The sequence below is a fragment of the Coffea arabica genome, chromosome 7e (assembly GCF_036785885.1).
Source record: "Coffea arabica cultivar ET-39 chromosome 7e, Coffea Arabica ET-39 HiFi, whole genome shotgun sequence".
NCBI lineage: Eukaryota > Viridiplantae > Streptophyta > Magnoliopsida > Gentianales > Rubiaceae > Coffea > Coffea arabica.
In genome coordinates, this window is record NC_092323.1 from 22,728,482 (window position 1) to 22,753,610 (window position 25,129).

Consider the following 25,129-nt stretch of genomic DNA (forward strand, 5'->3'; position numbering starts at 1 on the left):
GAATTCATGACTTGTGGTGGTTAGATATGTGATTTTATGGAAGATTTTATGGATTAGAGTGAAGTTAGCTAAATTTCTGATTTTATGGAGATTTTTCTGATTTTATATGATTATCATGGTTTAATCATGATATGATGGTTGGTAATGGTGTAAAATGAAGCTTGTATATGTTAGTTGAAGTTGTTTGCGGAAGATTTCGGTTTTATGCGGAAATTCCAGGTTAGTATTTTGAATCTGCCCTGTTCTGACCGGATTTATTCGAGCATGTTAGAGGCAGAATAAGACTTAGGTTAAAACATGAAAGTTGTGGCAAATGGTGTTAACTAGTTTCCTACAAAATTTCAGCTAGATCCGAGCACTGTAACATGTGAAATGACTGAAATACCCTTGACTGCCCATGAACCCTGTTCCGCGCCCAGATTTCTGTTTTCATGTAGTTTTCCATTTTTGACCCCTGAAAATGCATGATTTGGCTTTGGAGGTCTTCATAATAAATGTAGGTTTATGTCTTGGCTTCGAAACGCCATAAGATTCGTTTCAATCCGGTAAGTGTAGCTTCAGTTATGGATATTGTGCCGAAAGGTGTATTTGATAGTCTATGATGTGTATGTGGTTGATTTGAGATGAAATGATGTTGCTTGTAGGATGGAAAAGTAAGGAACTTAAGGGGATATGCTGTCCGATCTTTGAAAGCATTTGATTGTTTTGAGTTTGAGTTGAAGGGTTTGGATTTGGGCAAGGCAATGATATATGATGGATGGTTTCTGAGCCGTGGAGGTGAGTGACCCTAAACTGTTTCCAAAGTTACTTTTGAACGTTTTCTTGCATTATTTACTCGATTTCATATCATGAGTGTTTGCATGTGGTCCATGCCATGTTTTGGCTCAAATGAGTGTTTGGAATTCGTGTGCTGGACACCAACGTCTCCACCACTTCAATGAGTTCATGACATCATCTGGAACACCAACGTTGCTCCCTCTTATTGTTAAACGTTAAAGGATCTATTTGAGCGTTGGGTGTTTAAGTGCAATGATTTCACTGGCTCACGAGAGCAATAAACGGATATTTGATGACTGAATCATGACATCATCGAAATGCATTATTGTGAAATATGTTTTCTTACTACTTTTATTGGTTACTCACTGAGCTTCTAACTCACCCCAAAACTGTTTTATTCCCCTCCACAGGACTCGAGGCAAAGGAAGTGCTTGTAGTACTTATTCACGTGACTGGATGGCCTATATTTTGTACAGTTTAGATTTGGAATTCCTCCTGTATAATAGCTGGTATCAAGGATCAGAGTGGCGCAGCGGAAGCGTGGGCGCTTCGCTTACGATATGTAATTCTTGGAGAATTTGATGTAAAATTTGAGATTTATTTTGCATTTTGTTTGAGGTTTGTAGTGAGTGAATCCCGACGAGAGTTGGGCAGGCGACGCGCCGAACCCTAGGGTTCGCCCTTGGGAGAAGCTGGGGCGTCACAGGTGGTATCAGAGTTTAGGCTTTCGATCTCTGTAGTGTATCCTAGACTTGATGTTTAGGATGCCGGACTGTGGGTTTGGTTTGAAATATTAGTGATTCTTGCAGGATGTCTCGACTTGATTGGTACAAGATGGAATGTCGAGGACGACATTGTTTTAAGGAGGGGAGTTTGTGACGCCCCGAAAGAATGAGTGTGAGAACCCGAAAATTTTTATATATTTTCTAGACATTATTTTGTTTCCTCGTCTATAATTTTGTACCTTTCTTCCATATTTTGATTTTCTATACATTTTTATAAGTAAATATAGTTTCCAAATCATTTTCTTGATACAAGTTATTCCACGTTAATTTTGAAGAGTATTATGAACTTGGGACCCGCTGGTGCGGTAAATGCAATATATTTTTGACAATTTGATGGAGTTTTGTATTAAGTGATATTATTTTACAAGGTGCTAAGAGATAATTAGATGTTACGTATATGGATTAGTATTGGAGAGACAAAAAGATAAGTTTTAAACCAAAAGGTGACATGTGCCACCTTCTTATTCAAAGTTGGACTTTTGACCATCTTACCTTAACTTTACTAAAACCAAAATTTGACCAAAAATCAAGCCATTTCTTCCTTCTCATGGCTGAAACTTAGAGAGCAAGAGAGAGAGAAAAACCTTCATCTTTCACTCCACTTTCTTACTTCAATCTTGAGTTTTAACCGATGGAATTGCAAATCACTCCATAAAAGTTGGTTACTAAGGAGATTCCAAGGTCTTGGTGGAGTTATTTTGGAGAAGGAACCACTAAGCTACTACCTTTTGTGAGTTATCAAGGTACGGTGTGTAAAGATTCATTGTTTGTTTCCAATAATGGTGAATTCATGACTTGTGGTGGTTAGATATGTGATTTTATGGAAGATTTTATGGATTAGAGTGAAGTTAGCTAAATTTCTGATTTTATGGAGATTTTTCTGATTTTATATGATTATCATGGTTTAATCATGATATGATGGTTGGTAATGGTGTAAAATGAAGCTTGTATATGTTAGTTGAAGTTGTTTGCGGAAGATTTCGGTTTTATGCGGAAATTCCAGGTTAGGATTTTGAATCTGCCCTGTTCTGACCGGATTTATTCGAGCATGTTAGAGGCAGAATAAGACTTAGGTTAAAACATGAAAGTTGTAGCAAATGGTGTTAACTAGTTTCCTACAAAATTTCAGCTAGATCCGAGCACTGTAACATGTGAAATGACTGAAATACCCTTGACTGCCCATGAACCCTGTTCCGCGCCCAGATTTCTGTTTTCATGTAGTTTTCCATTTTTGACCCCTGAAAATGCATGATTTGGCTTTGGAGGTCTTCATAATAAATGTAGGTTTATGTCTTGGCTTCGAAACGCCATAAGATTCGTTTCAATCCGGTAAGTGTAGCTTCAGTTATGGATATTGTGCCGAAAGGTGTATTTGATAGTCTATGATGTGTATGTGGTTGATTTGAGATGAAATGATGTTGCTTGTAGGATGGAAAAGTAAGGAACTTAAGGGGATATGCTGTCCGATCTTTGAAAGCATTTGATTGTTTTGAGTTTGAGTTGAAGGGTTTGGATTTGGGCAAGGCAATGATATATGATGGATGGTTTCTGAGCCGTGGAGGTGAGTGACCCTAAACTGTTTCCAAAGTTACTTTTGAACGTTTTCTTGCATTATTTACTCGATTTCATATCATGAGTGTTTGCATGTGGTCCATGCCATGTTTTGGCTCAAATGAGTGTTTGGAATTCGTGTGCTGGACACCAACGTCTCCACCACTTCAATGAGTTCATGACATCATCTGGAACACCAACGTTGCTCCCTCTTATTGTTAAACGTTAAAGGATCTATTTGAGCGTTGGGTGTTTAAGTGCAATGATTTCACTGGCTCACGAGAGCAATAAACGGATATTTGATGACTGAATCATGACATCATCGAAATGCATTATTGTGAAATATGTTTTCTTACTACTTTTATTGGTTACTCACTGAGCTTCTAACTCACCCCAAAACTGTTTTATTCCCCTCCACAGGACTCGAGGCAAAGGAAGTGCTTGTAGTACTTATTCACGTGACTGGATGGCCTATATTTTGTACAGTTTAGATTTGGAATTCCTCCTGTATAATAGCTGGTATCAAGGATCAGAGTGGCGCAGCGGAAGCGTGGGCGCTTCGCTTACGATATGTAATTCTTGGAGAATTTGATGTAAAATTTGAGATTTATTTTGCATTTTGTTTGAGGTTTGTAGTGAGTGAATCCCGACGAGAGTTGGGCAGGCGACGCGCCGAACCCTAGGGTTCGCCCTTGGGAGAAGCTGGGGCGTCACAGGTGGTATCAGAGTTTAGGCTTTCGATCTCTGTAGTGTATCCTAGACTTGATGTTTAGGATGCCGGACTGTGGGTTTGGTTTGAAATATTAGTGATTCTTGCAGGATGTCTCGACTTGATTGGTACAAGATGGAATGTCGAGGACGACATTGTTTTAAGGAGGGGAGTTTGTGACGCCCCGAAAGAATGAGTGTGAGAACCCGAAAATTTTTATATATTTTCTAGACATTATTTTGTTTCCTCGTCTATAATTTTGTACCTTTCTTCCATATTTTGATTTTCTATACATTTTTATAAGTAAATATAGTTTCCAAATCATTTTCTTGATACAAGTTATTCCACGTTAATTTTGAAGAGTATTATGAACTTGGGACCCGCTGGTGCGGTAAATGCAATATATTTTTGACAATTTGATGGAGTTTTGTATTAAGTGATATTATTTTACAAGGTGCTAAGAGATAATTAGATGTTACGTATATGGATTAGTATTGGAGAGACAAAAAGATAAGTTTTAAACCAAAAGGTGACATGTGCCACCTTCTTATTCAAAGTTGGACTTTTGACCATCTTACCTTAACTTTACTAAAACCAAAATTTGACCAAAAATCAAGCCATTTCTTCCTTCTCATGGCTGAAACTTAGAGAGCAAGAGAGAGAGAAAAACCTTCATCTTTCACTCCACTTTCTTACTTCAATCTTGAGTTTTAACCGATGGAATTGCAAATCACTCCATAAAAGTTGGTTACTAAGGAGATTCCAAGGTCTTGGTGGAGTTATTTTGGAGAAGGAACCACTAAGCTACTACCTTTTGTGAGTTATCAAGGTACGGTGTGTAAAGATTCATTGTTTGTTTCCAATAATGGTGAATTCATGACTTGTGGTGGTTAGATATGTGATTTTATGGAAGATTTTATGGATTAGAGTGAAGTTAGCTAAATTTCTGATTTTATGGAGATTTTTCTGATTTTATATGATTATCATGGTTTAATCATGATATGATGGTTGGTAATGGTGTAAAATGAAGCTTGTATATGTTAGTTGAAGTTGTTTGCGGAAGATTTCGGTTTTATGCGGAAATTCCAGGTTAGTATTTTGAATCTGCCCTGTTCTGACCGGATTTATTCGAGCATGTTAGAGGCAGAATAAGACTTAGGTTAAAACATGAAAGTTGTGGCAAATGGTGTTAACTAGTTTCCTACAAAATTTCAGCTAGATCCGAGCACTGTAACATGTGAAATGACTGAAATACCCTTGACTGCCCATGAACCCTGTTCCGCGCCCAGATTTCTGTTTTCATGTAGTTTTCCATTTTTGACCCCTGAAAATGCATGATTTGGCTTTGGAGGTCTTCATAATAAATGTAGGTTTATGTCTTGGCTTCGAAACGCCATAAGATTCGTTTCAATCCGGTAAGTGTAGCTTCAGTTATGGATATTGTGCCGAAAGGTGTATTTGATAGTCTATGATGTGTATGTGGTTGATTTGAGATGAAATGATGTTGCTTGTAGGATGGAAAAGTAAGGAACTTAAGGGGATATGCTGTCCGATCTTTGAAAGCATTTGATTGTTTTGAGTTTGAGTTGAAGGGTTTGGATTTGGGCAAGGCAATGATATATGATGGATGGTTTCTGAGCCGTGGAGGTGAGTGACCCTAAACTGTTTCCAAAGTTACTTTTGAACGTTTTCTTGCATTATTTACTCGATTTCATATCATGAGTGTTTGCATGTGGTCCATGCCATGTTTTGGCTCAAATGAGTGTTTGGAATTCGTGTGCTGGACACCAACGTCTCCACCACTTCAATGAGTTCATGACATCATCTGGAACACCAACGTTGCTCCCTCTTATTGTTAAACGTTAAAGGATCTATTTGAGCGTTGGGTGTTTAAGTGCAATGATTTCACTGGCTCACGAGAGCAATAAACGGATATTTGATGACTGAATCATGACATCATCGAAATGCATTATTGTGAAATATGTTTTCTTACTACTTTTATTGGTTACTCACTGAGCTTCTAACTCACCCCAAAACTGTTTTATTCCCCTCCACAGGACTCGAGGCAAAGGAAGTGCTTGTAGTACTTATTCACGTGACTGGATGGCCTATATTTTGTACAGTTTAGATTTGGAATTCCTCCTGTATAATAGCTGGTATCAAGGATCAGAGTGGCGCAGCGGAAGCGTGGGCGCTTCGCTTACGATATGTAATTCTTGGAGAATTTGATGTAAAATTTGAGATTTATTTTGCATTTTGTTTGAGGTTTGTAGTGAGTGAATCCCGACGAGAGTTGGGCAGGCGACGCGCCGAACCCTAGGGTTCGCCCTTGGGAGAAGCTGGGGCGTCACAGGTGGTATCAGAGTTTAGGCTTTCGATCTCTGTAGTGTATCCTAGACTTGATGTTTAGGATGCCGGACTGTGGGTTTGGTTTGAAATATTAGTGATTCTTGCAGGATGTCTCGACTTGATTGGTACAAGATGGAATGTCGAGGACGACATTGTTTTAAGGAGGGGAGTTTGTGACGCCCCGAAAGAATGAGTGTGAGAACCCGAAAATTTTTATATATTTTCTAGACATTATTTTGTTTCCTCGTCTATAATTTTGTACCTTTCTTCCATATTTTGATTTTCTATACATTTTTATAAGTAAATATAGTTTCCAAATCATTTTCTTGATACAAGTTATTCCACGTTAATTTTGAAGAGTATTATGAACTTGGGACCCGCTGGTGCGGTAAATGCAATATATTTTTGACAATTTGATGGAGTTTTGTATTAAGTGATATTATTTTACAAGGTGCTAAGAGATAATTAGATGTTACGTATATGGATTAGTATTGGAGAGACAAAAAGATAAGTTTTAAACCAAAAGGTGACATGTGCCACCTTCTTATTCAAAGTTGGACTTTTGACCATCTTACCTTAACTTTACTAAAACCAAAATTTGACCAAAAATCAAGCCATTTCTTCCTTCTCATGGCTGAAACTTAGAGAGCAAGAGAGAGAGAAAAACCTTCATCTTTCACTCCACTTTCTTACTTCAATCTTGAGTTTTAACCGATGGAATTGCAAATCACTCCATAAAAGTTGGTTACTAAGGAGATTCCAAGGTCTTGGTGGAGTTATTTTGGAGAAGGAACCACTAAGCTACTACCTTTTGTGAGTTATCAAGGTACGGTGTGTAAAGATTCATTGTTTGTTTCCAATAATGGTGAATTCATGACTTGTGGTGGTTAGATATGTGATTTTATGGAAGATTTTATGGATTAGAGTGAAGTTAGCTAAATTTCTGATTTTATGGAGATTTTTCTGATTTTATATGATTATCATGGTTTAATCATGATATGATGGTTGGTAATGGTGTAAAATGAAGCTTGTATATGTTAGTTGAAGTTGTTTGCGGAAGATTTCGGTTTTATGCGGAAATTCCAGGTTAGGATTTTGAATCTGCCCTGTTCTGACCGGATTTATTCGAGCATGTTAGAGGCAGAATAAGACTTAGGTTAAAACATGAAAGTTGTAGCAAATGGTGTTAACTAGTTTCCTACAAAATTTCAGCTAGATCCGAGCACTGTAACATGTGAAATGACTGAAATACCCTTGACTGCCCATGAACCCTGTTCCGCGCCCAGATTTCTGTTTTCATGTAGTTTTCCATTTTTGACCCCTGAAAATGCATGATTTGGCTTTGGAGGTCTTCATAATAAATGTAGGTTTATGTCTTGGCTTCGAAACGCCATAAGATTCGTTTCAATCCGGTAAGTGTAGCTTCAGTTATGGATATTGTGCCGAAAGGTGTATTTGATAGTCTATGATGTGTATGTGGTTGATTTGAGATGAAATGATGTTGCTTGTAGGATGGAAAAGTAAGGAACTTAAGGGGATATGCTGTCCGATCTTTGAAAGCATTTGATTGTTTTGAGTTTGAGTTGAAGGGTTTGGATTTGGGCAAGGCAATGATATATGATGGATGGTTTCTGAGCCGTGGAGGTGAGTGACCCTAAACTGTTTCCAAAGTTACTTTTGAACGTTTTCTTGCATTATTTACTCGATTTCATATCATGAGTGTTTGCATGTGGTCCATGCCATGTTTTGGCTCAAATGAGTGTTTGGAATTCGTGTGCTGGACACCAACGTCTCCACCACTTCAATGAGTTCATGACATCATCTGGAACACCAACGTTGCTCCCTCTTATTGTTAAACGTTAAAGGATCTATTTGAGCGTTGGGTGTTTAAGTGCAATGATTTCACTGGCTCACGAGAGCAATAAACGGATATTTGATGACTGAATCATGACATCATCGAAATGCATTATTGTGAAATATGTTTTCTTACTACTTTTATTGGTTACTCACTGAGCTTCTAACTCACCCCAAAACTGTTTTATTCCCCTCCACAGGACTCGAGGCAAAGGAAGTGCTTGTAGTACTTATTCACGTGACTGGATGGCCTATATTTTGTACAGTTTAGATTTGGAATTCCTCCTGTATAATAGCTGGTATCAAGGATCAGAGTGGCGCAGCGGAAGCGTGGGCGCTTCGCTTACGATATGTAATTCTTGGAGAATTTGATGTAAAATTTGAGATTTATTTTGCATTTTGTTTGAGGTTTGTAGTGAGTGAATCCCGACGAGAGTTGGGCAGGCGACGCGCCGAACCCTAGGGTTCGCCCTTGGGAGAAGCTGGGGCGTCACAGGTGGTATCAGAGTTTAGGCTTTCGATCTCTGTAGTGTATCCTAGACTTGATGTTTAGGATGCCGGACTGTGGGTTTGGTTTGAAATATTAGTGATTCTTGCAGGATGTCTCGACTTGATTGGTACAAGATGGAATGTCGAGGACGACATTGTTTTAAGGAGGGGAGTTTGTGACGCCCCGAAAGAATGAGTGTGAGAACCCGAAAATTTTTATATATTTTCTAGACATTATTTTGTTTCCTCGTCTATAATTTTGTACCTTTCTTCCATATTTTGATTTTCTATACATTTTTATAAGTAAATATAGTTTCCAAATCATTTTCTTGATACAAGTTATTCCACGTTAATTTTGAAGAGTATTATGAACTTGGGACCCGCTGGTGCGGTAAATGCAATATATTTTTGACAATTTGATGGAGTTTTGTATTAAGTGATATTATTTTACAAGGTGCTAAGAGATAATTAGATGTTACGTATATGGATTAGTATTGGAGAGACAAAAAGATAAGTTTTAAACCAAAAGGTGACATGTGCCACCTTCTTATTCAAAGTTGGACTTTTGACCATCTTACCTTAACTTTACTAAAACCAAAATTTGACCAAAAATCAAGCCATTTCTTCCTTCTCATGGCTGAAACTTAGAGAGCAAGAGAGAGAGAAAAACCTTCATCTTTCACTCCACTTTCTTACTTCAATCTTGAGTTTTAACCGATGGAATTGCAAATCACTCCATAAAAGTTGGTTACTAAGGAGATTCCAAGGTCTTGGTGGAGTTATTTTGGAGAAGGAACCACTAAGCTACTACCTTTTGTGAGTTATCAAGGTACGGTGTGTAAAGATTCATTGTTTGTTTCCAATAATGGTGAATTCATGACTTGTGGTGGTTAGATATGTGATTTTATGGAAGATTTTATGGATTAGAGTGAAGTTAGCTAAATTTCTGATTTTATGGAGATTTTTCTGATTTTATATGATTATCATGGTTTAATCATGATATGATGGTTGGTAATGGTGTAAAATGAAGCTTGTATATGTTAGTTGAAGTTGTTTGCGGAAGATTTCGGTTTTATGCGGAAATTCCAGGTTAGTATTTTGAATCTGCCCTGTTCTGACCGGATTTATTCGAGCATGTTAGAGGCAGAATAAGACTTAGGTTAAAACATGAAAGTTGTGGCAAATGGTGTTAACTAGTTTCCTACAAAATTTCAGCTAGATCCGAGCACTGTAACATGTGAAATGACTGAAATACCCTTGACTGCCCATGAACCCTGTTCCGCGCCCAGATTTCTGTTTTCATGTAGTTTTCCATTTTTGACCCCTGAAAATGCATGATTTGGCTTTGGAGGTCTTCATAATAAATGTAGGTTTATGTCTTGGCTTCGAAACGCCATAAGATTCGTTTCAATCCGGTAAGTGTAGCTTCAGTTATGGATATTGTGCCGAAAGGTGTATTTGATAGTCTATGATGTGTATGTGGTTGATTTGAGATGAAATGATGTTGCTTGTAGGATGGAAAAGTAAGGAACTTAAGGGGATATGCTGTCCGATCTTTGAAAGCATTTGATTGTTTTGAGTTTGAGTTGAAGGGTTTGGATTTGGGCAAGGCAATGATATATGATGGATGGTTTCTGAGCCGTGGAGGTGAGTGACCCTAAACTGTTTCCAAAGTTACTTTTGAACGTTTTCTTGCATTATTTACTCGATTTCATATCATGAGTGTTTGCATGTGGTCCATGCCATGTTTTGGCTCAAATGAGTGTTTGGAATTCGTGTGCTGGACACCAACGTCTCCACCACTTCAATGAGTTCATGACATCATCTGGAACACCAACGTTGCTCCCTCTTATTGTTAAACGTTAAAGGATCTATTTGAGCGTTGGGTGTTTAAGTGCAATGATTTCACTGGCTCACGAGAGCAATAAACGGATATTTGATGACTGAATCATGACATCATCGAAATGCATTATTGTGAAATATGTTTTCTTACTACTTTTATTGGTTACTCACTGAGCTTCTAACTCACCCCAAAACTGTTTTATTCCCCTCCACAGGACTCGAGGCAAAGGAAGTGCTTGTAGTACTTATTCACGTGACTGGATGGCCTATATTTTGTACAGTTTAGATTTGGAATTCCTCCTGTATAATAGCTGGTATCAAGGATCAGAGTGGCGCAGCGGAAGCGTGGGCGCTTCGCTTACGATATGTAATTCTTGGAGAATTTGATGTAAAATTTGAGATTTATTTTGCATTTTGTTTGAGGTTTGTAGTGAGTGAATCCCGACGAGAGTTGGGCAGGCGACGCGCCGAACCCTAGGGTTCGCCCTTGGGAGAAGCTGGGGCGTCACAGGTGGTATCAGAGTTTAGGCTTTCGATCTCTGTAGTGTATCCTAGACTTGATGTTTAGGATGCCGGACTGTGGGTTTGGTTTGAAATATTAGTGATTCTTGCAGGATGTCTCGACTTGATTGGTACAAGATGGAATGTCGAGGACGACATTGTTTTAAGGAGGGGAGTTTGTGACGCCCCGAAAGAATGAGTGTGAGAACCCGAAAATTTTTATATATTTTCTAGACATTATTTTGTTTCCTCGTCTATAATTTTGTACCTTTCTTCCATATTTTGATTTTCTATACATTTTTATAAGTAAATATAGTTTCCAAATCATTTTCTTGATACAAGTTATTCCACGTTAATTTTGAAGAGTATTATGAACTTGGGACCCGCTGGTGCGGTAAATGCAATATATTTTTGACAATTTGATGGAGTTTTGTATTAAGTGATATTATTTTACAAGGTGCTAAGAGATAATTAGATGTTACGTATATGGATTAGTATTGGAGAGACAAAAAGATAAGTTTTAAACCAAAAGGTGACATGTGCCACCTTCTTATTCAAAGTTGGACTTTTGACCATCTTACCTTAACTTTACTAAAACCAAAATTTGACCAAAAATCAAGCCATTTCTTCCTTCTCATGGCTGAAACTTAGAGAGCAAGAGAGAGAGAAAAACCTTCATCTTTCACTCCACTTTCTTACTTCAATCTTGAGTTTTAACCGATGGAATTGCAAATCACTCCATAAAAGTTGGTTACTAAGGAGATTCCAAGGTCTTGGTGGAGTTATTTTGGAGAAGGAACCACTAAGCTACTACCTTTTGTGAGTTATCAAGGTACGGTGTGTAAAGATTCATTGTTTGTTTCCAATAATGGTGAATTCATGACTTGTGGTGGTTAGATATGTGATTTTATGGAAGATTTTATGGATTAGAGTGAAGTTAGCTAAATTTCTGATTTTATGGAGATTTTTCTGATTTTATATGATTATCATGGTTTAATCATGATATGATGGTTGGTAATGGTGTAAAATGAAGCTTGTATATGTTAGTTGAAGTTGTTTGCGGAAGATTTCGGTTTTATGCGGAAATTCCAGGTTAGGATTTTGAATCTGCCCTGTTCTGACCGGATTTATTCGAGCATGTTAGAGGCAGAATAAGACTTAGGTTAAAACATGAAAGTTGTGGCAAATGGTGTTAACTAGTTTCCTACAAAATTTCAGCTAGATCCGAGCACTGTAACATGTGAAATGACTGAAATACCCTTGACTGCCCATGAACCCTGTTCCGCGCCCAGATTTCTGTTTTCATGTAGTTTTCCATTTTTGACCCCTGAAAATGCATGATTTGGCTTTGGAGGTCTTCATAATAAATGTAGGTTTATGTCTTGGCTTCGAAACGCCATAAGATTCGTTTCAATCCGGTAAGTGTAGCTTCAGTTATGGATATTGTGCCGAAAGGTGTATTTGATAGTCTATGATGTGTATGTGGTTGATTTGAGATGAAATGATGTTGCTTGTAGGATGGAAAAGTAAGGAACTTAAGGGGATATGCTGTCCGATCTTTGAAAGCATTTGATTGTTTTGAGTTTGAGTTGAAGGGTTTGGATTTGGGCAAGGCAATGATATATGATGGATGGTTTCTGAGCCGTGGAGGTGAGTGACCCTAAACTGTTTCCAAAGTTACTTTTGAACGTTTTCTTGCATTATTTACTCGATTTCATATCATGAGTGTTTGCATGTGGTCCATGCCATGTTTTGGCTCAAATGAGTGTTTGGAATTCGTGTGCTGGACACCAACGTCTCCACCACTTCAATGAGTTCATGACATCATCTGGAACACCAACGTTGCTCCCTCTTATTGTTAAACGTTAAAGGATCTATTTGAGCGTTGGGTGTTTAAGTGCAATGATTTCACTGGCTCACGAGAGCAATAAACGGATATTTGATGACTGAATCATGACATCATCGAAATGCATTATTGTGAAATATGTTTTCTTACTACTTTTATTGGTTACTCACTGAGCTTCTAACTCACCCCAAAACTGTTTTATTCCCCTCCACAGGACTCGAGGCAAAGGAAGTGCTTGTAGTACTTATTCACGTGACTGGATGGCCTATATTTTGTACAGTTTAGATTTGGAATTCCTCCTGTATAATAGCTGGTATCAAGGATCAGAGTGGCGCAGCGGAAGCGTGGGCGCTTCGCTTACGATATGTAATTCTTGGAGAATTTGATGTAAAATTTGAGATTTATTTTGCATTTTGTTTGAGGTTTGTAGTGAGTGAATCCCGACGAGAGTTGGGCAGGCGACGCGCCGAACCCTAGGGTTCGCCCTTGGGAGAAGCTGGGGCGTCACAGGTGGTATCAGAGTTTAGGCTTTCGATCTCTGTAGTGTATCCTAGACTTGATGTTTAGGATGCCGGACTGTGGGTTTGGTTTGAAATATTAGTGATTCTTGCAGGATGTCTCGACTTGATTGGTACAAGATGGAATGTCGAGGACGACATTGTTTTAAGGAGGGGAGTTTGTGACGCCCCGAAAGAATGAGTGTGAGAACCCGAAAATTTTTATATATTTTCTAGACATTATTTTGTTTCCTCGTCTATAATTTTGTACCTTTCTTCCATATTTTGATTTTCTATACATTTTTATAAGTAAATATAGTTTCCAAATCATTTTCTTGATACAAGTTATTCCACGTTAATTTTGAAGAGTATTATGAACTTGGGACCCGCTGGTGCGGTAAATGCAATATATTTTTGACAATTTGATGGAGTTTTGTATTAAGTGATATTATTTTACAAGGTGCTAAGAGATAATTAGATGTTACGTATATGGATTAGTATTGGAGAGACAAAAAGATAAGTTTTAAACCAAAAGGTGACATGTGCCACCTTCTTATTCAAAGTTGGACTTTTGACCATCTTACCTTAACTTTACTAAAACCAAAATTTGACCAAAAATCAAGCCATTTCTTCCTTCTCATGGCTGAAACTTAGAGAGCAAGAGAGAGAGAAAAACCTTCATCTTTCACTCCACTTTCTTACTTCAATCTTGAGTTTTAACCGATGGAATTGCAAATCACTCCATAAAAGTTGGTTACTAAGGAGATTCCAAGGTCTTGGTGGAGTTATTTTGGAGAAGGAACCACTAAGCTACTACCTTTTGTGAGTTATCAAGGTACGGTGTGTAAAGATTCATTGTTTGTTTCCAATAATGGTGAATTCATGACTTGTGGTGGTTAGATATGTGATTTTATGGAAGATTTTATGGATTAGAGTGAAGTTAGCTAAATTTCTGATTTTATGGAGATTTTTCTGATTTTATATGATTATCATGGTTTAATCATGATATGATGGTTGGTAATGGTGTAAAATGAAGCTTGTATATGTTAGTTGAAGTTGTTTGCGGAAGATTTCGGTTTTATGCGGAAATTCCAGGTTAGTATTTTGAATCTGCCCTGTTCTGACCGGATTTATTCGAGCATGTTAGAGGCAGAATAAGACTTAGGTTAAAACATGAAAGTTGTGGCAAATGGTGTTAACTAGTTTCCTACAAAATTTCAGCTAGATCCGAGCACTGTAACATGTGAAATGACTGAAATACCCTTGACTGCCCATGAACCCTGTTCCGCGCCCAGATTTCTGTTTTCATGTAGTTTTCCATTTTTGACCCCTGAAAATGCATGATTTGGCTTTGGAGGTCTTCATAATAAATGTAGGTTTATGTCTTGGCTTCGAAACGCCATAAGATTCGTTTCAATCCGGTAAGTGTAGCTTCAGTTATGGATATTGTGCCGAAAGGTGTATTTGATAGTCTATGATGTGTATGTGGTTGATTTGAGATGAAATGATGTTGCTTGTAGGATGGAAAAGTAAGGAACTTAAGGGGATATGCTGTCCGATCTTTGAAAGCATTTGATTGTTTTGAGTTTGAGTTGAAGGGTTTGGATTTGGGCAAGGCAATGATATATGATGGATGGTTTCTGAGCCGTGGAGGTGAGTGACCCTAAACTGTTTCCAAAGTTACTTTTGAACGTTTTCTTGCATTATTTACTCGATTTCATATCATGAGTGTTTGCATGTGGTCCATGCCATGTTTTGGCTCAAATGAGTGTTTGGAATTCGTGTGCTGGACACCAACGTCTCCACCACTTCAATGAGTTCATGACATCATCTGGAACACCAACGTTGCTCCCTCTTATTGTTAAACGTTAAAGGATCTATTTGAGCGTTGGGTGTTTAAGTGCAATGATTTCACTGGCTCACGAGAGCAATAAACGGATATTTGATGACTGAATCATGACATCATCGAAATGCATTATTGTGAAATATGTTTTCTTACTACTTTTATTGGTTACTCACTGAGCTTCTAACTCACCCCAAAACTGTTTTATTCCCCTCCACAGGACTCGAGGCAAAGGAAGTGCTTGTAGTACTTATTCACGTGACTGGATGGCCTATATTTTGTACAGTTTAGATTTGGAATTCCTCCTGTATAATAGCTGGTATCAAGGATCAGAGTGGCGCAGCGGAAGCGTGGGCGCTTCGCTTACGATATGTAATTCTTGGAGAATTTGATGTAAAATTTGAGATTTATTTTGCATTTTGTTTGAGGTTTGTAGTGAGTGAATCCCGACGAGAGTTGGGCAGGCGACGCGCCGAACCCTAGGGTTCGCCCTTGGGAGAAGCTGGGGCGTCACAGGTGGTATCAGAGTTTAGGCTTTCGATCTCTGTAGTGTATCCTAGACTTGATGTTTAGGATGCCGGACTGTGGGTTTGGTTTGAAATATTAGTGATTCTTGCAGGATGTCTCGACTTGATTGGTACAAGATGGAATGTCGAGGACGACATTGTTTTAAGGAGGGGAGTTTGTGACGCCCCGAAAGAATGAGTGTGAGAACCCGAAAATTTTTATATATTTTCTAGACATTATTTTGTTTCCTCGTCTATAATTTTGTACCTTTCTTCCATATTTTGATTTTCTATACATTTTTATAAGTAAATATAGTTTCCAAATCATTTTCTTGATACAAGTTATTCCACGTTAATTTTGAAGAGTATTATGAACTTGGGACCCGCTGGTGCGGTAAATGCAATATATTTTTGACAATTTGATGGAGTTTTGTATTAAGTGATATTATTTTACAAGGTGCTAAGAGATAATTAGATGTTACGTATATGGATTAGTATTGGAGAGACAAAAAGATAAGTTTTAAACCAAAAGGTGACATGTGCCACCTTCTTATTCAAAGTTGGACTTTTGACCATCTTACCTTAACTTTACTAAAACCAAAATTTGACCAAAAATCAAGCCATTTCTTCCTTCTCATGGCTGAAACTTAGAGAGCAAGAGAGAGAGAAAAACCTTCATCTTTCACTCCACTTTCTTACTTCAATCTTGAGTTTTAACCGATGGAATTGCAAATCACTCCATAAAAGTTGGTTACTAAGGAGATTCCAAGGTCTTGGTGGAGTTATTTTGGAGAAGGAACCACTAAGCTACTACCTTTTGTGAGTTATCAAGGTACGGTGTGTAAAGATTCATTGTTTGTTTCCAATAATGGTGAATTCATGACTTGTGGTGGTTAGATATGTGATTTTATGGAAGATTTTATGGATTAGAGTGAAGTTAGCTAAATTTCTGATTTTATGGAGATTTTTCTGATTTTATATGATTATCATGGTTTAATCATGATATGATGGTTGGTAATGGTGTAAAATGAAGCTTGTATATGTTAGTTGAAGTTGTTTGCGGAAGATTTCGGTTTTATGCGGAAATTCCAGGTTAGTATTTTGAATCTGCCCTGTTCTGACCGGATTTATTCGAGCATGTTAGAGGCAGAATAAGACTTAGGTTAAAACATGAAAGTTGTGGCAAATGGTGTTAACTAGTTTCCTACAAAATTTCAGCTAGATCCGAGCACTGTAACATGTGAAATGACTGAAATACCCTTGACTGCCCATGAACCCTGTTCCGCGCCCAGATTTCTGTTTTCATGTAGTTTTCCATTTTTGACCCCTGAAAATGCATGATTTGGCTTTGGAGGTCTTCATAATAAATGTAGGTTTATGTCTTGGCTTCGAAACGCCATAAGATTCGTTTCAATCCGGTAAGTGTAGCTTCAGTTATGGATATTGTGCCGAAAGGTGTATTTGATAGTCTATGATGTGTATGTGGTTGATTTGAGATGAAATGATGTTGCTTGTAGGATGGAAAAGTAAGGAACTTAAGGGGATATGCTGTCCGATCTTTGAAAGCATTTGATTGTTTTGAGTTTGAGTTGAAGGGTTTGGATTTGGGCAAGGCAATGATATATGATGGATGGTTTCTGAGCCGTGGAGGTGAGTGACCCTAAACTGTTTCCAAAGTTACTTTTGAACGTTTTCTTGCATTATTTACTCGATTTCATATCATGAGTGTTTGCATGTGGTCCATGCCATGTTTTGGCTCAAATGAGTGTTTGGAATTCGTGTGCTGGACACCAACGTCTCCACCACTTCAATGAGTTCATGACATCATCTGGAACACCAACGTTGCTCCCTCTTATTGTTAAACGTTAAAGGATCTATTTGAGCGTTGGGTGTTTAAGTGCAATGATTTCACTGGCTCACGAGAGCAATAAACGGATATTTGATGACTGAATCATGACATCATCGAAATGCATTATTGTGAAATATGTTTTCTTACTACTTTTATTGGTTACTCACTGAGCTTCTAACTCACCCCAAAACTGTTTTATTCCCCTCCACAGGACTCGAGGCAAAGGAAGTGCTTGTAGTACTTATTCACGTGACTGGATGGCCTATATTTTGTACAGTTTAGATTTGGAATTCCTCCTGTATAATAGCTGGTATCAAGGATCAGAGTGGCGCAGCGGAAGCGTGGGCGCTTCGCTTACGATATGTAATTCTTGGAGAATTTGATGTAAAATTTGAGATTTATTTTGCATTTTGTTTGAGGTTTGTAGTGAGTGAATCCCGACGAGAGTTGGGCAGGCGACGCGCCGAACCCTAGGGTTCGCCCTTGGGAGAAGCTGGGGCGTCACAGGTGGTATCAGAGTTTAGGCTTTCGATCTCTGTAGTGTATCCTAGACTTGATGTTTAGGATGCCGGACTGTGGGTTTGGTTTGAAATATTAGTGATTCTTGCAGGATGTCTCGACTTGATTGGTACAAGATGGAATGTCGAGGACGACATTGTTTTAAGGAGGGGAGTTTGTGACGCCCCGAAAGAATGAGTGTGAGAACCCGAAAATTTTTATATATTTTCTAGACATTATTTTGTTTCCTCGTCTATAATTTTGTACCTTTCTTCCATATTTTGATTTTCTATACATTTTTATAAGTAAATATAGTTTCCAAATCATTTTCTTGATACAAGTTATTCCACGTTAATTTTGAAGAGTATTATGAACTTGGGACCCGCTGGTGCGGTAAATGCAATATATTTTTGACAATTTGATGGAGTTTTGTATTAAGTGATATTATTTTACAAGGTGCTAAGAGATAATTAGATGTTACGTATATGGATTAGTATTGGAGAGACAAAAAGATAAGTTTTAAACCAAAAGGTGACATGTGCCACCTTCTTATTCAAAGTTGGACTTTTGACCATCTTACCTTAACTTTACTAAAACCAAAATTTGACCAAAAATCAAGCCATTTCTTCCTTCTCATGGCTGAAACTTAGAGAGCAAGAGAGAGAGAAAAACCTTCATCTTTCACTCCACTTTCTTACTTCAATCTTGAGTTTTAACCGATGGAATTGCAAATCACTCCATAAAAGTTGGTTACTAAGGAGATTCCAAGGTCTTGGTGGAGTTATTTTGGAGAAGGAACCACTAAGCTACTACCTTTTGTGAGTTATCAAGGTACGGTGTGTAAAGATTCATTGTTTGTTTCCAATAATGGTGAATTCATGACTTGTGGTGGTTAGATATGTGATTTTATGGAAGATTTTATGGATTAGAGTGAAGTTAGCTAAATTTCTGATTTTATGGAGATTTTTCTGATTTTATATGATTATCATGGTTTAATCATGATATGATGGTTGGTAATGGTGTAAAATGAAGCTTGTATATGTTAGTTGAAGTTGTTTGCGGAAGATTTCGGTTTTATGCGGAAATTCCAGGTTAGTATTTTGAATCTGCCCTGTTCTGACCGGATTTATTCGAGCATGTTAGAGGCAGAATAAGACTTAGGTTAAAACATGAAAGTTGTGGCAAATGGTGTTAACTAGTTTCCTACAAAATTTCAGCTAGATCCGAGCACTGTAACATGTGAAATGACTGAAATACCCTTGACTGCCCATGAACCCTGTTCCGCGCCCAGATTTCTGTTTTCATGTAGTTTTCCATTTTTGACCCCTGAAAATGCATGATTTGGCTTTGGAGGTCTTCATAATAAATGTAGGTTTATGTCTTGGCTTCGAAACGCCATAAGATTCGTTTCAATCCGGTAAGTGTAGCTTCAGTTATGGATATTGTGCCGAAAGGTGTATTTGATAGTCTATGATGTGTATGTGGTTGATTTGAGATGAAATGATGTTGCTTGTAGGATGGAAAAGTAAGGAACTTAAGGGGATATGCTGTCCGATCTTTGAAAGCATTTGATTGTTTTGAGTTTGAGTTGAAGGGTTTGGATTTGGGCAAGGCAATGATATATGATGGATGGTTTCTGAGCCGTGGAGGTGAGTGACCCTAAACTGTTTCCAAAGTTACTTTTGAACGTTTTCTTGCATTATTTACTCGATTTCATATCATGAGTGTTTGCATGTGGTCCATGCCATGTTTTGGCTCAAATGAGTGTTTGGAATTCGTGTGCTGGACACCAACGTCTCCACCACTTCAATGAGTTCATGACATCATCTGGAACACCAACGTTGCTCCCTCTTATTGTTAAACGTTAAAGGATCTATTTGAGCGTTGGGTGTTTAAGTGCAATGATTTCACTGGCTCACGAGAGCAATAAACGGATATTTGATGACTGAATCATGACATCATCGAAATGCATTATTGTGAAATATGTTTTCTTACTACTTTTATTGGTTACTCACTGAGCTTCTAACTCACCCCAAAACTGTTTTATTCCCCTCCACAGGACTCGAGGCAAAGGAAGTGCTTGTAGTACTTATTCACGTGACTGGATGGCCTATATTTTGTACAGTTTAGATTTGGAATTCCTCCTGTATAATAGCTGGTATCAAGGATCAGAGTGGCGCAGCGGAAGCGTGGGCGCTTCGCTTACGATATGTAATTCTTGGAGAATTTGATGTAAAATTTGAGATTTATTTTGCATTTTGTTTGAGGTTTGTAGTGAGTGAATCCCGACGAGAGTTGGGCAGGCGACGCGCCGAACCCTAGGGTTCGCCCTTGGGAGAAGCTGGGGCGTCACAGGTGGTATCAGAGTTTAGGCTTTCGATCTCTGTAGTGTATCCTAGACTTGATGTTTAGGATGCCGGACTGTGGGTTTGGTTTGAAATATTAGTGATTCTTGCAGGATGTCTCGACTTGATTGGTACAAGATGGAATGTCGAGGACGACATTGTTTTAAGGAGGGGAGTTTGTGACGCCCCGAAAGAATGAGTGTGAGAACCCGAAAATTTTTATATATTTTCTAGACATTATTTTGTTTCCTCGTCTATAATTTTGTACCTTTCTTCCATATTTTGATTTTCTATACATTTTTATAAGTAAATATAGTTTCCAAATCATTTTCTTGATACAAGTTATTCCACGTTAATTTTGAAGAGTATTATGAACTTGGGACCCGCTGGTGCGGTAAATGCAATATATTTTTGACAATTTGATGGAGTTTTGTATTAAGTGATATTATTTTACAAGGTGCTAAGAGATAATTAGATGTTACGTATATGGATTAGTATTGGAGAGACAAAAAGATAAGTTTTAAACCAAAAGGTGACATGTGCCACCTTCTTATTCAAAGTTGGACTTTTGACCATCTTACCTTAACTTTACTAAAACCAAAATTTGACCAAAAATCAAGCCATTTCTTCCTTCTCATGGCTGAAACTTAGAGAGCAAGAGAGAGAGAAAAACCTTCATCTTTCACTCCACTTTCTTACTTCAATCTTGAGTTTTAACCGATGGAATTGCAAATCACTCCATAAAAGTTGGTTACTAAGGAGATTCCAAGGTCTTGGTGGAGTTATTTTGGAGAAGGAACCACTAAGCTACTACCTTTTGTGAGTTATCAAGGTACGGTGTGTAAAGATTCATTGTTTGTTTCCAATAATGGTGAATTCATGACTTGTGGTGGTTAGATATGTGATTTTATGGAAGATTTTATGGATTAGAGTGAAGTTAGCTAAATTTCTGATTTTATGGAGATTTTTCTGATTTTATATGATTATCATGGTTTAATCATGATATGATGGTTGGTAATGGTGTAAAATGAAGCTTGTATATGTTAGTTGAAGTTGTTTGCGGAAGATTTCGGTTTTATGCGGAAATTCCAGGTTAGTATTTTGAATCTGCCCTGTTCTGACCGGATTTATTCGAGCATGTTAGAGGCAGAATAAGACTTAGGTTAAAACATGAAAGTTGTGGCAAATGGTGTTAACTAGTTTCCTACAAAATTTCAGCTAGATCCGAGCACTGTAACATGTGAAATGACTGAAATACCCTTGACTGCCCATGAACCCTGTTCCGCGCCCAGATTTCTGTTTTCATGTAGTTTTCCATTTTTGACCCCTGAAAATGCATGATTTGGCTTTGGAGGTCTTCATAATAAATGTAGGTTTATGTCTTGGCTTCGAAACGCCATAAGATTCGTTTCAATCCGGTAAGTGTAGCTTCAGTTATGGATATTGTGCCGAAAGGTGTATTTGATAGTCTATGATGTGTATGTGGTTGATTTGAGATGAAATGATGTTGCTTGTAGGATGGAAAAGTAAGGAACTTAAGGGGATATGCTGTCCGATCTTTGAAAGCATTTGATTGTTTTGAGTTTGAGTTGAAGGGTTTGGATTTGGGCAAGGCAATGATATATGATGGATGGTTTCTGAGCCGTGGAGGTGAGTGACCCTAAACTGTTTCCAAAGTTACTTTTGAACGTTTTCTTGCATTATTTACTCGATTTCATATCATGAGTGTTTGCATGTGGTCCATGCCATGTTTTGGCTCAAATGAGTGTTTGGAATTCGTGTGCTGGACACCAACGTCTCCACCACTTCAATGAGTTCATGACATCATCTGGAACACCAACGTTGCTCCCTCTTATTGTTAAACGTTAAAGGATCTATTTGAGCGTTGGGTGTTTAAGTGCAATGATTTCACTGGCTCACGAGAGCAATAAACGGATATTTGATGACTGAATCATGACATCATCGAAATGCATTATTGTGAAATATGTTTTCTTACTACTTTTATTGGTTACTCACTGAGCTTCTAACTCACCCCAAAACTGTTTTATTCCCCTCCACAGGACTCGAGGCAAAGGAAGTGCTTGTAGTACTTATTCACGTGACTGGATGGCCTATATTTTGTACAGTTTAGATTTGGAATTCCTCCTGTATAATAGCTGGTATCAAGGATCAGAGTGGCGCAGCGGAAGCGTGGGCGCTTCGCTTACGATATGTAATTCTTGGAGAATTTGATGTAAAATTTGAGATTTATTTTGCATTTTGTTTGAGGTTTGTAGTGAGTGAATCCCGACGAGAGTTGGGCAGGCGACGCGCCGAACCCTAGGGTTCGCCCTTGGGAGAAGCTGGGGCGTCACAGGTGGTATCAGAGTTTAGGCTTTCGATCTCTGTAGTGTATCCTAGACTTGATGTTTAGGATGCCGGACTGTGGGTTTGGTTTGAAATATTAGTGATTCTTGCAGGATGTCTCGACTTGATTGGTACAAGATGGAATGTCGAGGACGACATTGTTTTAAGGAGGGGAGTTTGTGACGCCCCGAAAGAATGAGTGTGAGAACCCGAAAATTTTTATATATTTTCTAGACATTATTTTGTTTCCTCGTCTATAATTTTGTACCTTTCTTCCATATTTTGATTTTCTATACATTTTTATAAGTAAATATAGTTTCCAAATCATTTTCTTGATACAAGTTATTCCACGTTAATTTTGAAGAGTATTATGAACTTGGGACCCGCTGGTGCGGTAAATGCAATATATTTTTGACAATTTGATGGAGTTTTGTATTAAGTGATATTATTTTACAAGGTGCTAAGAGATAATTAGATGTTACGTATATGGATTAGTATTGGAGAGACAAAAAGATAAGTTTTAAACCAAAAGGTGACATGTGCCACCTTCTTATTCAAAGTTGGACTTTTGACCATCTTACCTTAACTTTACTAAAACCAAAATTTGACCAAAAATCAAGCCATTTCTTCCTTCTCATGGCTGAAACTTAGAGAGCAAGAGAGAGAGAAAAACCTTCATCTTTCACTCCACTTTCTTACTTCAATCTTGAGTTTTAACCGATGGAATTGCAAATCACTCCATAAAAGTTGGTTACTAAGGAGATTCCAAGGTCTTGGTGGAGTTATTTTGGAGAAGGAACCACTAAGCTACTACCTTTTGTGAGTTATCAAGGTACGGTGTGTAAAGATTCATTGTTTGTTTCCAATAATGGTGAATTCATGACTTGTGGTGGTTAGATATGTGATTTTATGGAAGATTTTATGGATTAGAGTGAAGTTAGCTAAATTTCTGATTTTATGGAGATTTTTCTGATTTTATATGATTATCATGGTTTAATCATGATATGATGGTTGGTAATGGTGTAAAATGAAGCTTGTATATGTTAGTTGAAGTTGTTTGCGGAAGATTTCGGTTTTATGCGGAAATTCCAGGTTAGTATTTTGAATCTGCCCTGTTCTGACCGGATTTATTCGAGCATGTTAGAGGCAGAATAAGACTTAGGTTAAAACATGAAAGTTGTGGCAAATGGTGTTAACTAGTTTCCTACAAAATTTCAGCTAGATCCGAGCACTGTAACATGTGAAATGACTGAAATACCCTTGACTGCCCATGAACCCTGTTCCGCGCCCAGATTTCTGTTTTCATGTAGTTTTCCATTTTTGACCCCTGAAAATGCATGATTTGGCTTTGGAGGTCTTCATAATAAATGTAGGTTTATGTCTTGGCTTCGAAACGCCATAAGATTCGTTTCAATCCGGTAAGTGTAGCTTCAGTTATGGATATTGTGCCGAAAGGTGTATTTGATAGTCTATGATGTGTATGTGGTTGATTTGAGATGAAATGATGTTGCTTGTAGGATGGAAAAGTAAGGAACTTAAGGGGATATGCTGTCCGATCTTTGAAAGCATTTGATTGTTTTGAGTTTGAGTTGAAGGGTTTGGATTTGGGCAAGGCAATGATATATGATGGATGGTTTCTGAGCCGTGGAGGTGAGTGACCCTAAACTGTTTCCAAAGTTACTTTTGAACGTTTTCTTGCATTATTTACTCGATTTCATATCATGAGTGTTTGCATGTGGTCCATGCCATGTTTTGGCTCAAATGAGTGTTTGGAATTCGTGTGCTGGACACCAACGTCTCCACCACTTCAATGAGTTCATGACATCATCTGGAACACCAACGTTGCTCCCTCTTATTGTTAAACGTTAAAGGATCTATTTGAGCGTTGGGTGTTTAAGTGCAATGATTTCACTGGCTCACGAGAGCAATAAACGGATATTTGATGACTGAATCATGACATCATCGAAATGCATTATTGTGAAATATGTTTTCTTACTACTTTTATTGGTTACTCACTGAGCTTCTAACTCACCCCAAAACTGTTTTATTCCCCTCCACAGGACTCGAGGCAAAGGAAGTGCTTGTAGTACTTATTCACGTGACTGGATGGCCTATATTTTGTACAGTTTAGATTTGGAATTCCTCCTGTATAATAGCTGGTATCAAGGATCAGAGTGGCGCAGCGGAAGCGTGGGCGCTTCGCTTACGATATGTAATTCTTGGAGAATTTGATGTAAAATTTGAGATTTATTTTGCATTTTGTTTGAGGTTTGTAGTGAGTGAATCCCGACGAGAGTTGGGCAGGCGACGCGCCGAACCCTAGGGTTCGCCCTTGGGAGAAGCTGGGGCGTCACAGGTGGTATCAGAGTTTAGGCTTTCGATCTCTGTAGTGTATCCTAGACTTGATGTTTAGGATGCCGGACTGTGGGTTTGGTTTGAAATATTAGTGATTCTTGCAGGATGTCTCGACTTGATTGGTACAAGATGGAATGTCGAGGACGACATTGTTTTAAGGAGGGGAGTTTGTGACGCCCCGAAAGAA